Source organism: Mauremys mutica, chromosome 10 (assembly GCF_020497125.1).
Source record: "Mauremys mutica isolate MM-2020 ecotype Southern chromosome 10, ASM2049712v1, whole genome shotgun sequence".
In the NCBI taxonomy this organism is placed as follows: Eukaryota; Metazoa; Chordata; order Testudines; family Geoemydidae; genus Mauremys; species Mauremys mutica.
In genome coordinates this window covers 64,407,927-64,419,442 of record NC_059081.1, presented here as the reverse complement: position 1 = coordinate 64,419,442, position 11,516 = coordinate 64,407,927, and positions in this window count along the sequence as shown.

Sequence of the window (11,516 nt, the reverse complement as noted above, 5' to 3'; positions counted from 1 at the left end):
AGAAGACCAGGTGGGTTGGTCAATGAGCCCACACTGCCGCTGTTAGCGGGAGCACAGCCTGAACCAGAGACCAGGAGATTGGTCCAGGGGGCAGGCCAGGGGCACAGCCAGACTGGCGCAGCTCAGGCCCAGTGGCTTGATCAACACAGTGAACATGAATATAGATCTCAGGGCCCAGGATTCCCCACGCCAAGCTAGGTTGTCTCAAGGCCTTTACAAACTCATCATGGTTCGTGAATGCCCAAGTGGTATCAGTAGCCAGAAATGCCTTTAACCAGGAAGCTTCCTGTTGGAAATGGACAACCAAGCACTGCCCCTTCAGGAGAGTGTACCTGGGGCTGAAAGCACATTCCATGAAGAAGCTTCACATGGTGCAACTTGCAAAAGCCACTCAGACCCACCTCTTCCATTTACACTCCTCCAGTAAATACTCTGTCTACAGGTACCAAATACATAAATTCAGAAAAAAGAACAGGAGTACTTGTGCCACCTTAGAGACTAACAAATTTATTTGAGCATAAGCTTTCGTGGTCAAATAAATTGAGCATGAGCTTTATGCTTTATGCTCAAATAAATTTGTTAGTCTCTAAGGTGCCACAAGTACTCCTGTTCTTTTTGCAGATACAGACTAACACGGCTGCTACTCTGAAACCTGTCATAAATTCAGAAGATGCAAAAAATGTTCTCAAGAATGCTGTCACCATGTTACACGAGGAAGAGGCAGACAATAAGGTTAACAGACCAAATCTGTGCTTTACATACATCTGTGTGCACTCAGATGCCATGATAATGGATGTGTTCAAAATACCCAAATAGACCTTTATTAGTTTTTGTTAGGGGTGCTAATTTCAAACACCGTGTACGGTACCTAGACTATTAGAGGGAGCTTCTGAGCCGTGCAGAACACAACAGATAATTTACAAGGGTAGAGAATTCTGAATAGGAAGGTGTTACAAAGAAGCCTCATGTAGGCATTTTTAGAATATCTTCCCTATGGACCTTCTCCAAAATACAGTGAAGTCAATTGAAGCCTTATAAGCAGATGTTTTCTATAATCAGAATGTCAATACGCATATTGCAATGCATAGAAACAGCTGAAAAATTCCAATCTCCATCACCTTGTTCCTGCAAGCAGGTTCTAATTTATGCAAACTACTGTAGGGATAGGCATACTTAAATAAATGATCTAATATAACACCAGGAATCAGGCATACTGCTGGAAAATATGGGGGTCAGGCCATAACTAACCATGTTGTACTTGGTTATTACAATGTATTTTGAGAGTCCCATGTGAGCCGCTATACTTAAGCAATGTACGTCCTACATTTGGCAGAACTAGGAGTTTTCGTTGGAAAAGAGGGGGAAAAGTACATTGGCAAAGTCTGAGATACGTATCTCTTAGCTTTGGGTTCAAAATATTGTCGGTGCCACAAGCCACTGGAAAGAAGGCTTGTGAAGTGCTGGAGAGGAAACAGGTTTAGATGGTAATGATCCTGGATTTCCCCAAAGCTCCATAGACTACCGCACAGTCAAAAAGGACACATTTCCTGAATTTTTAGAGTCATCGGGCCAGATCCTCAGCTGGTGTAAATTAGCAGAGCTCCACTGGCTTCAGATGACTGTTGATTTATGCCAGCTGAGGGTCTGGCCCATACATTTTGAATTGGTTCAAAACCTTTTAGGGTTGTGTTTGTCCAGAAAAGGTTGCTGTGCCATAAGTCACATTGAAACTGGACTATTCGGGTATTTGGGGACTCGGTGCTATTTACTTAGCCATCCTTTAATGCCCTTTCCAATTCTGAAGTCATTCTGTTTTCTAGCAGATTATTGAAATGGGACTCGAGAAAGACACAGCTCATTTAAATGAACAGTAATATCATTCTTTCATTACCCATTCCAGCAACGAGACAAGAAAGGAGAGGCAGTGAATCTCTACAGCTGGTGCACAGGTTGTGGGGCACTGACGCTACAAGAATTCTAATTGCCCAAAGTAGCACCAAGGGGATTTTAATATGTACACTACGAGTGACTGGGAATAGCATCTTGTGCGGTGCTTAATCTTTATATTTAAAACCACGTAGTGAGAACTATCCCCACCGGCCCTGTCAGCTCACATTTTCCTCTGTAAAGAATCCTGCCTGATGAGAATCGATACATGTGTCTTGCCTTAACTACAGAGCTCGCCAAAGGAGCTATGAATAGGTGCTGGGGGAAGTTGCTATCACTAATTTTTCAGCCACATTTTACCAGCCACCTACATTTTGTACTCTTGGTGCAGTTGTTTCCTATAAGCTCAATTTTGCACGAGCATAAAAGATCTTCTTTCAATCTCCATCAGAGGGATATCAAAAGCCGCATAGGAGGATGGGAAATGAACTGAAAAGCATGTGAGCAATTGGATTTCTTTTTCAGAGAGGCCTGAAGATCCGCGGAAGTGGCCTCTTGATTGTTCTGTGAGTGTCAAGAGGCAAATGGAACTTTGGAAGACTATTTTTTCCCTGGCAGGTCCCTCCCACAAGGGGAGAGAAGCTAAGGTGCAGGAGAAGTCTCAGAGGAATGTCTCGCATGCCTCAGTAGCGGTTGCCTGGAGACACTGATATCGCTCTGCGACAGAATTAGAAAGCCTTCAGCAGGAGGGCAATAAGCCACAAGTGCAAAGTCAGCCGTAGGCTATATGTGGCATGACAGTTGGTGCCCTTCTCCCCCACTGATGGACACACCATACGCACTTTTTCTAACACTCCTTAAATCTCTCGTTTGGAAGTAAGGCCAGTCCTCTCTCACTTTTGCTTTTCATAAACTCTCAAGGTTGATTTTATTTCTCTTTCCTTGTTTAAAGAATAATTCTTCCTCCCCTTCTCTTTCTGGCACCTACCTTCAAGCCTTGGGTGTAGCCATTGCTACTCTACTGCCATGTCTAGAGACCAGCTGGCAGGGAACATATAAGAGTGGATAGAGCTATTGGGCAAATATTCCCTGAAGAACACGTACGCATTGCCCCCTTCAGTGTGTATATATATATATATATATATATATATATATATATATATATTTGAACATTTGTTTATCTGTCGGGTACATCAGATTTTTGCTAGCTTAAGGGTCTGCTATTTATTTGTTAGGACATCTCTAAAAATGATATCCCTTATCTAACCACTATTATAAAAGTTGTCAAATCTTTTATTGATAATTCATAGCAAGCTGTTTTTCTCAGCATGACTCCCAAAGTATTATGGGGAAGTCTTCCTCATAGTCAAGCTGTAAGCCTTATAAAAATCTGGCTTATAAATAATTAATCATGATAATGCAGCACATTCTTGATATCCATATAATTATCCAATCCCTTTTTGAGACTTGTTAAGTTCTTGGCCTCAACAACTTCTTGTGGCAATGAATTCCACAGTTTAATTGCATGTTGTGTGAGAAAGCATCTACTTTCATCAGTTTCAAATTTCGCACCTTTTAATGTCATTGACACCCCCACACACACACGTTCTAGTGTTAAGAGACAGAGAACAGAAGCTCCTGACCTACCTCCTCTAATACAGTCTGTTATTTTATAAACCTTTATCATATCCCCATATATTCATTAAATATATTAATAATAATGTTGATGATTTTGCATGTGTACAGTTCCAAATGGATCCTAATGCTCTTTAAAACGGTATTAGCTTCACAAATATTATAGGTTTAGATAGAATGTTTTTTGTTGTTGAAATACAAACCACCTAACCCTCTGGAGTAGAACACAGCAAGTGTTTAACAGCACATCACTCTGAGTAACAGTTTAGGAGAGGGAATGAAGAATATGCTATCCACTTGAAGTGGGAAATAATTATCCAAGTTAGGTTTTGACCAGGGAAACTGTTCTTGTAAAAAAGTACCATGGAGATTTTAATAGCCTCATATATTCAGGATCTCAGCATTATACAATCTCATCTGAAAGTCTAATGCTGAGTATGATTTCTGGCAGTGCTACTGGTGAACTAGTTCAGAGGAGGCAAACGGTTCCTTCTGAATTACCAGCCTCACTTCCTGCAGTACCTGAGCCATACTTCTCTGAGGTCTCACAGCTAAGAGCCAGCCTGGTCCAGCTCACTAAAGCTTCTGACAGCTGACAAGACCGCAGCTTGAGGTAGTGTGGCTGCAGGCCTAATACTGACACAGGGGCCTAGCTGCCCACAGTCCTAAGAGGCTGTTCTGGGCAGCCAGGGATTGCAAGGGCATAGGGACTCCCCAGTTATGCCCCCTTTCTCCCAGTCACACAAACTCTACCTTGTAGACTGGGAGATGGCGTGTCATAGGAACTCAGGTGGCAGAGTTGCCATAGCATGTGGGTTATCCTCAGTGTGGTGTATTGAAAACTGTGTTAAAATTGCAAGCTATCATGCTAATGAGTAAGGGTGTTTCCTCCACGTGCTTGCAGGCCAGGAGGCTCCATAGGGATGCATGCAACCTGGATCTTCAGCAGTCAAAGTCTTCTATAAAATCAAACATCTAAATCCTTCAAACTCCTATAACTATCTGAACGTCACCAGCCTTTGAGGGGTTTGGGATCCAGCATCCAAGTTCTGATCTGTCTTCTAGAGACTGGCTCAAGCTACAAAGATGGGACATTAACAAAAAAGACTCACAATTTTTTTCAAATCCCAGTTCAGAGATGAAAGCAAAAGGGGGATTAGTTCCAGTTCTAAATACATCCACCCATCTCTTCCCACGCTGCTAGGGAAGCACTTTGGATTAAACAAATGTATGTGTTTTAAAGAAAGGTCAAGTAACTTCAATTAAGCAATGCCAACCCGTGCAAATGCGGAGAACTGCTTATCAAAAGAGCTAGAGATATAGACTCAAGGAAGTTGGAGCTCAAGGCTTTAGAACATCCTTCCAAAGAGATCAGGAAGAGTTCTTCCCTCAATCTCAAGTCTTGAGAGGACACTCTCAGACATACCTCTTTGTCACAGCATTCCCCAAAGCATCAGAGACAAAGAAAATTGGATTGGCTCACTCAGCAGCAACCACACCTAGAGCCAGGCGGATCATGGTCTCAGTGCACATTCAAAATGACACCAGAACGGACATCATGGTCAAATTACAGGACTGCATCCAGAATAGGACAGAGACCCATTTTCCACCCACCGACTTGGGCAACTCTCGGTGTGCTTTTAGTCCATATAGGCACTTGGATATCAAGGTGAAAAGTGCTTGATAAAAAGCAACAGAAAGAGGGGAAGGCGTGAAGATCCAGCAAATGCATTCCAGCCATTTTATTATTTTTAACTGAGAAGGAGAATAATATTATTGTATTATACACACACTCAGCCTTATACGCCTAATGTTTATGCTCTACACTTTTCAGGAGCCTTGATTGTAAATCCTGGAGCCTGAGCCTGCTCACGCTGAAGTCAATGGCAAATTCCCCATTAATTACAGTGGGAGCTAGGTGGGTTCCTGGTCTCTCTTCCCCAGAGGGTCAGTTGTTCAGGGATAAGAGTGTCTTGTATTGTTCTACAGTGGCCCCTCTGGCTGGAGCTGGGCTCTGAAGGGAGTCCTAGCTAGTCCTTGCTAGCTGGATGGATCAAGTTTTGGGGCAGGAGTGGGGGTGAGGTTAATGGAAGAAAATATTAGACTCTTCAGAGCTCAGCTGCGGAAAGAGAGGATGCATCCTCTGGGAGGGGAAGGAAGTGCATTAGAGAGCTGAGAAAGGCAACCTTCAATTAGGAGGCTGTAGCTTAATATCCTGCAAGTCTTAATATGTGATGAAAACAGTCCTCTAAGAGGGCAAACTAAACCTCAGGTGGATGAATTTGAGTAAATATTCAGAACCTGGGGTAAAAATCCTCCCCAAACTCACCTAAAGTGGCTCGCAGCAAGCAGGACGGGAACCCAACACTGTCTAGGAGCTGAACATGTAAAGTGACAGCTGCCACTAAAAGAATATGTATTAAGGTTATAACAACCAACAAGAATGGACTTTTATGTAGAAAACCATGATTAAATCGAGTTTTCCTGATTAGCGATTTAAATCATGATTAAAATCAAATCGACTCTGCCCACTGTGCTCTTGCCCCTGGCCCCTTCATTCTCCAAGGGGGCCCACAAATATGTTTGGCGCCAGGCCCACAAAAAGTTAACCTGGCCTTGGCTGTGAGTAATTATAACAGAAGTATTACAGCAGTGTCTATCAGTTTAAACCAAGACCAGGGCTCCCTGTGCCAGCAGTTGCATTTACACACAGTGAGAGAGAACATAAGAATGGCCACACTAGGTCAGACAAATGGTCCATCCAGCCCAGTTTCCTGTCTTCGGGCAGTGACCAGTGCCAGGAGCTTCAGAGGGAATGAGCAGACCAGGCAATCATCGAGTGATCCATCCCCCATCCTGTTGTGATAACTGGGCCAAAAAATATACCCAAATTGTGAGCACAGTTGAAAAAAGCATGTAAAAGGTTTACAAGATAACACAATAACCTATAACAACAAATGCTGATGGGAAATACTCAAGTTGCTCTCAACAATGAATGCTATAAACAGGTGCAACAGAATCAGAGAGAGACACTAAATTAGCCCAAACAAACAAACAAAACAAAACAAAACAAAACACGCCACGTTGAGATGATTCAAGAACTATGCTGAAATCACACTTGGTTTAAAAAAAAAAAAAGAACAAAAACAGCAGAACCAAATTTTCTGTGTTGGATATTAGACCTAACTGGTGGACAAAATAATGAGGAGATGGGCTATTGCACCCGTCACTCCCTTTGTGGGTCCTTAAAGAAAGACTTCAGAGGGGAGAGCGGAGGGAAATACAGGAGAACAGATGGAGGCTACTGGAGTAAGGTCCATTGCTGTCTGCCATCCCCACTGTTTCCTGGGACCCCAGGCCTTCATCATCCTGATGCTGAGAAATGTCCTGATTTATCCAGGCCACAGAGAGGGATCCAGATAACATCACCATCTCTACTGGCTCCAGCTGGATCCCAACCACTGCACGGGATGAAATGGAATCAGACCAACAACAGCAGCTGCTGCAGCCCATCTCAACTAACTTCTCTTTTCCCCGAAAAGGACAGTTACCACCATCTTTGGTACCATCTAAGAGACTGTCAAACGGGGAGGTATGGGAGGGGGGATTTCCTTCTAAAACTCTACAGATAAATGGAAAGGGAACAAGCAATGTTGATACAATGAAAGCCTTATTTAACAATTTACATTTCAAAAGCTTTAACTACGTTTCCTTCTTTTCCATATTTTTAATAAAAAGGTTAAAAGGTTGTTTAATGGTGTGTTTGCTGTGGTGACTGGGTTATATTAACACCTCTGGCCCATATATTTCATCTAAATACAACATGTTCTGCTCCTAAGAGTTTACAGACTAAAATGATAAAGACAGGAGAGAGGACGTTTGATCTCCATTTTACAGACGGGGGCCTGCCGCACATAGATTAAGGGTCACATCCTCAACTAGTGTACATCAGCCTAGTTCTATTGACGAAAAGGAACCGATCCAAAAAAGTCGCTTGCCCTCGATCACACCAGAGGTCTATGGCAGAGCCAGGAACTGACCCCAGATTTCCTGAGTCCCGATCTAGGTCCAACCTTCTCCAGCTCTTTGTTGGTTTTCTTCCTATTGGTGCATCTGTGCATTTATCTTTCTGAAAGTCCAATTTTAAAATAACGTAAGTGCTTGCAGGGCTGACAAGATGAGACAAGGAGCTAGGAGGGTACTGTAAGAGCTTTGGATGATTTCTAATTATAACACTCTCCAACCTGAAATCCTCAAGGACATAAATAATGGCTCTGTTAATAGCCTTGCACTTATTAGTACAAAACTGCAGGAGTCTGAAGCCTATATCAGCTGGAGTTTTCTAGACAAGAAGAAAAATATTCTACCCTTGAGATGGCTGCAGGAATTCTAAATCCTATGGACTTGGAGGTGAAGTAATTGAATTAAGCATAAATGGAATCCAACAAAAACTCAGTTGTCTTCTCCACAGTGAAAGAAACCGAGAGCATGGGAAGAGGAAAGGTCTCTATGGAGACTGAAGTGTGGAAAGATAAATAAGAGACTTAAGATAGGCAGTTAAATTAGAAGAGAAAATATAAATGCTTCCTTTGATTAATAGTTTGTAATTATAAATAGGGGGGAAAGCACCAGCTTGGGAAAACGTATCATGCAGAGAATCTTCATTTTATCTGAGGCTCAGTCCATCGGCTAAAACACAACATTGGATTAAAGGAAGCGATTTTAAATTTTAGACACAACTTTATCATAGCTTTTTAGGATAAGGAGGAAGAAGCAGAGCAGCAGGAGAGCTCTTAGGGGCTGTTCTCTCTGGGGAGAGACTGTGGCTGAAAGCGTGAGGGGTTTCCATATACGTCTGCTTTATTTTTAAACACTTGCCAAGTCTTCCCTTGATCAGCACTTTCTGGCAGAAGAAGGAAGCGGAGGAGGAGTAAAGGGGGCTGCAGGAAGGAGGTCAAGGAGGATGGAAATTGGTGATCTTCCCAACCCTTAAATTAAAAATTCCAGCTTGAAACACAATCCTCTCATAGTGACACATAGGCATGGAGGGGGGAGCAGGGGGGGTATTTATTACTTCAGCAGAACTGAAATTCTACCAAGAAAGAGTACAAGTCAATCTGTATTTGAATGTCAACAAGAGATCTGGAACTGTCTTTGTCATATTTCTCTCTCCTTTTCATGTATTAAAAAAAAATGCAGGGGAGGCTTTAAAAAAAAGGCCACTGAAGTCCCCTGATCTGACGTAGCCCTGACCCTTTATATTCCATTTATAGTCTGAGTGAGAATGACATCCCCCTTACTAGCAAACTGTCCAATCCAGCTGCATGTGTCAAGATTGTATTAGGCACTAAGTGAAATATATATATGACCTTTTAGTGTTTTACACATTGGGTCCTCCTCTAAGGCTCTGGGCTGTAGATCATTTTGACCACTGCTCCTTACCCAGGAATCACTTTGAAGGGTTTTTTGGGGTCCTTTACTTTTTAAACAAACAAAATGGCACCAAAGAAGGACGTTAAGAAAGCTGCACCAGCATCAGCACCGGCACCAGCACCAGCTCCTGCCCCAGCGCCTGCCCCAGAACCAGCTAAGCCCAAAGAACCAGTAATTGATCTGAAGAGTATCAAGGTAAATGGTTGAATTTGTGTGGTCACTGAAAGAGCTCCCAGAACACAAGCTGGAAAATTGAGCAGATCCCTGCAGTAAACATTTGCATTTGTTTGTGGGTGTGAGGCAGAAGTGAAATGAATGAGTAACCTGAAGGGATTTTCTGATTTATCTGAGCTTTTTATTTATTTACATTGCTGGAGCTATCGAAGGCATGGCACACATTTTAATGCAAAAGCAAAGCCTGGCAAGCTCAAAACAAAGTTAACCTAGTGGCCAGTATAACTTTTATCTTATCAACATCAGCCTGGCCCTGAGTCATTGTCTATTCAATGGAGCTGCATGTAAGGAATTTTTAATGGAAAAAGAGACACATACACAATTAGATGCATGAAAACTGAATTAGTAAGACTAGAAACTCCACTCCTTCATTCCCGCCATTTCAAAGTGACTCATTACTTTGCAACTTTCATTCTGAACTCCTTTCCAAATTTTTGGAAGCAGCTGTTGTCTCTTTAGTCCTGGGTGCATTTATTTGACAGCTGCTTTGCTTATCCTCCATAAAAGACAACTTTGGCAATTCCATCAATTTCCTTTTAGCTTTGCTACTACAAACATTGATATTATAGTAAATGAGATCATGAGGTAGAAAACCTTTAAGGGAAATGTTTCAGTGACTGTATTTCTCATCTACATGTTTTTGTTCAGAATTTGCTAGTTGCTGCAAAGTGAAACTAACAAACAGGAAAAGCCTTTCAGAACTTTTTCTTAGATTGCAGATTAATCTGAATTCATATTTTCTTTGGCTTTTGCATGCTAATATTAAGATACATTGAATGTTGTTGATTTTTTACGTGACACTCTGAAGAGAACTGCCTGCAAGGAGGAATTCTGTATTTGGGAAAGGGGAGATGGAGAAGAGGAAGGAGATAGATCAACCTGTATCTCTGAGCCACATTATAAATAGTCATTCCCCACCTACCTGGGAAGCTTCTTGTCAGATTACCAATTTGGGAAGCTCTACATAAGAAATCCTGCCTAATATGGAGAACTGAAGTGTAGAAGATACAGAAACAATTCTGAGAACCCTTCTCATTTTAGCCACAAAACCCCATAATGAATTCTGTTTAGGTTAATTCAACACATACAGCTTGGTATTTCCCTGACACTTGACTATTCAGACACTTTCAATATGATGATCTATTTGTTTACTGAAATCTTTTAAGTTTTAATTTTCACAGCCTGACCTTAAATGTTAAGTCAATATTAAGTGATTAAAAAGTTCCATACAGGATAAAATAATACACACTTACTACATTCCTCCAAATATTGAGTCTGAGTTGATCAATGAAACAAAAATTGAAAGCCATTTTAAAATACTCAGAATGGTCATAATAGAGGATGAGAATACAGCCCCACCATCTTTGGCAATATTTTCTAAAACTAGATTAAACCTTTCACTTTACAAACATCCAGTTATGAGGAGGAACATGGGATGGATTTTCTACTAAATTATTTAAGTTATTTTGATGGCTGCATGTGTCCAGTTCATTAGGAGAAAATAGAATTTTCAACCCCAGTGATCTTAGCTAAACTATCTTTGCATAAATAGACAATAGTGTATTGCCATATAAAAAATGGAAGCTGCACTCTCAGGCACCACAGCAGTTCAGCATGATCCCATTCTTTGCTCATACAGTTCTGTATTAACACTGGAGATAAATAGTTATTGGTAACAGAGCAAGGGCTCTGCATTTTGTCTGATTGGTATTGCTGTATGGCTCATTCATACTCGACCTTGTTATGTTTTAGAATAAAAGAATTCTATCTTTCCTCCTTAATAAAAAAAATCCTGCCTGCTTATAAAAAGACTCTCCTCCTTTTAAACATAAAAATATTAATAAGGCAGCAAGTATGATGTAGGTATGTATTATTATTGTTCCCATTTTACAAATGTGAAAACTGAGTCAAAGATGTTAGGTGACTTTCATAAAGCCACAGAATGAATATGTGATAGAAATAGGAATGGATCTAATGCATTTCTATGCCCCAGTTCTGTGCTCTGACCAATAGACTCCACTCCTACGAGTGTCTCCCTCTTTGTCTTCCCCTCTAGCTAAGTACTTATGACTCCTATCACCAAAGTACTTCTCAGTCATTAGTGTATTTAACTTCTCAATAACCTCACAGAGGCAGGGCAATATTTCCCTCTAACTGAGGCATGGAGAGCTTGGCTTGCCCAGGGTGACAAGGAGTTTGTAGCAGAGACAGGAATTAAAAACAGGTCCTTTGAGTCAGTCTAGTCCAGGGGTAGGCAACCTATGGCATGGGTGCCGAAGGCGGCACATGAGCTGATTTTCAGTGGCACTCACACTGCCCAGGTCCTG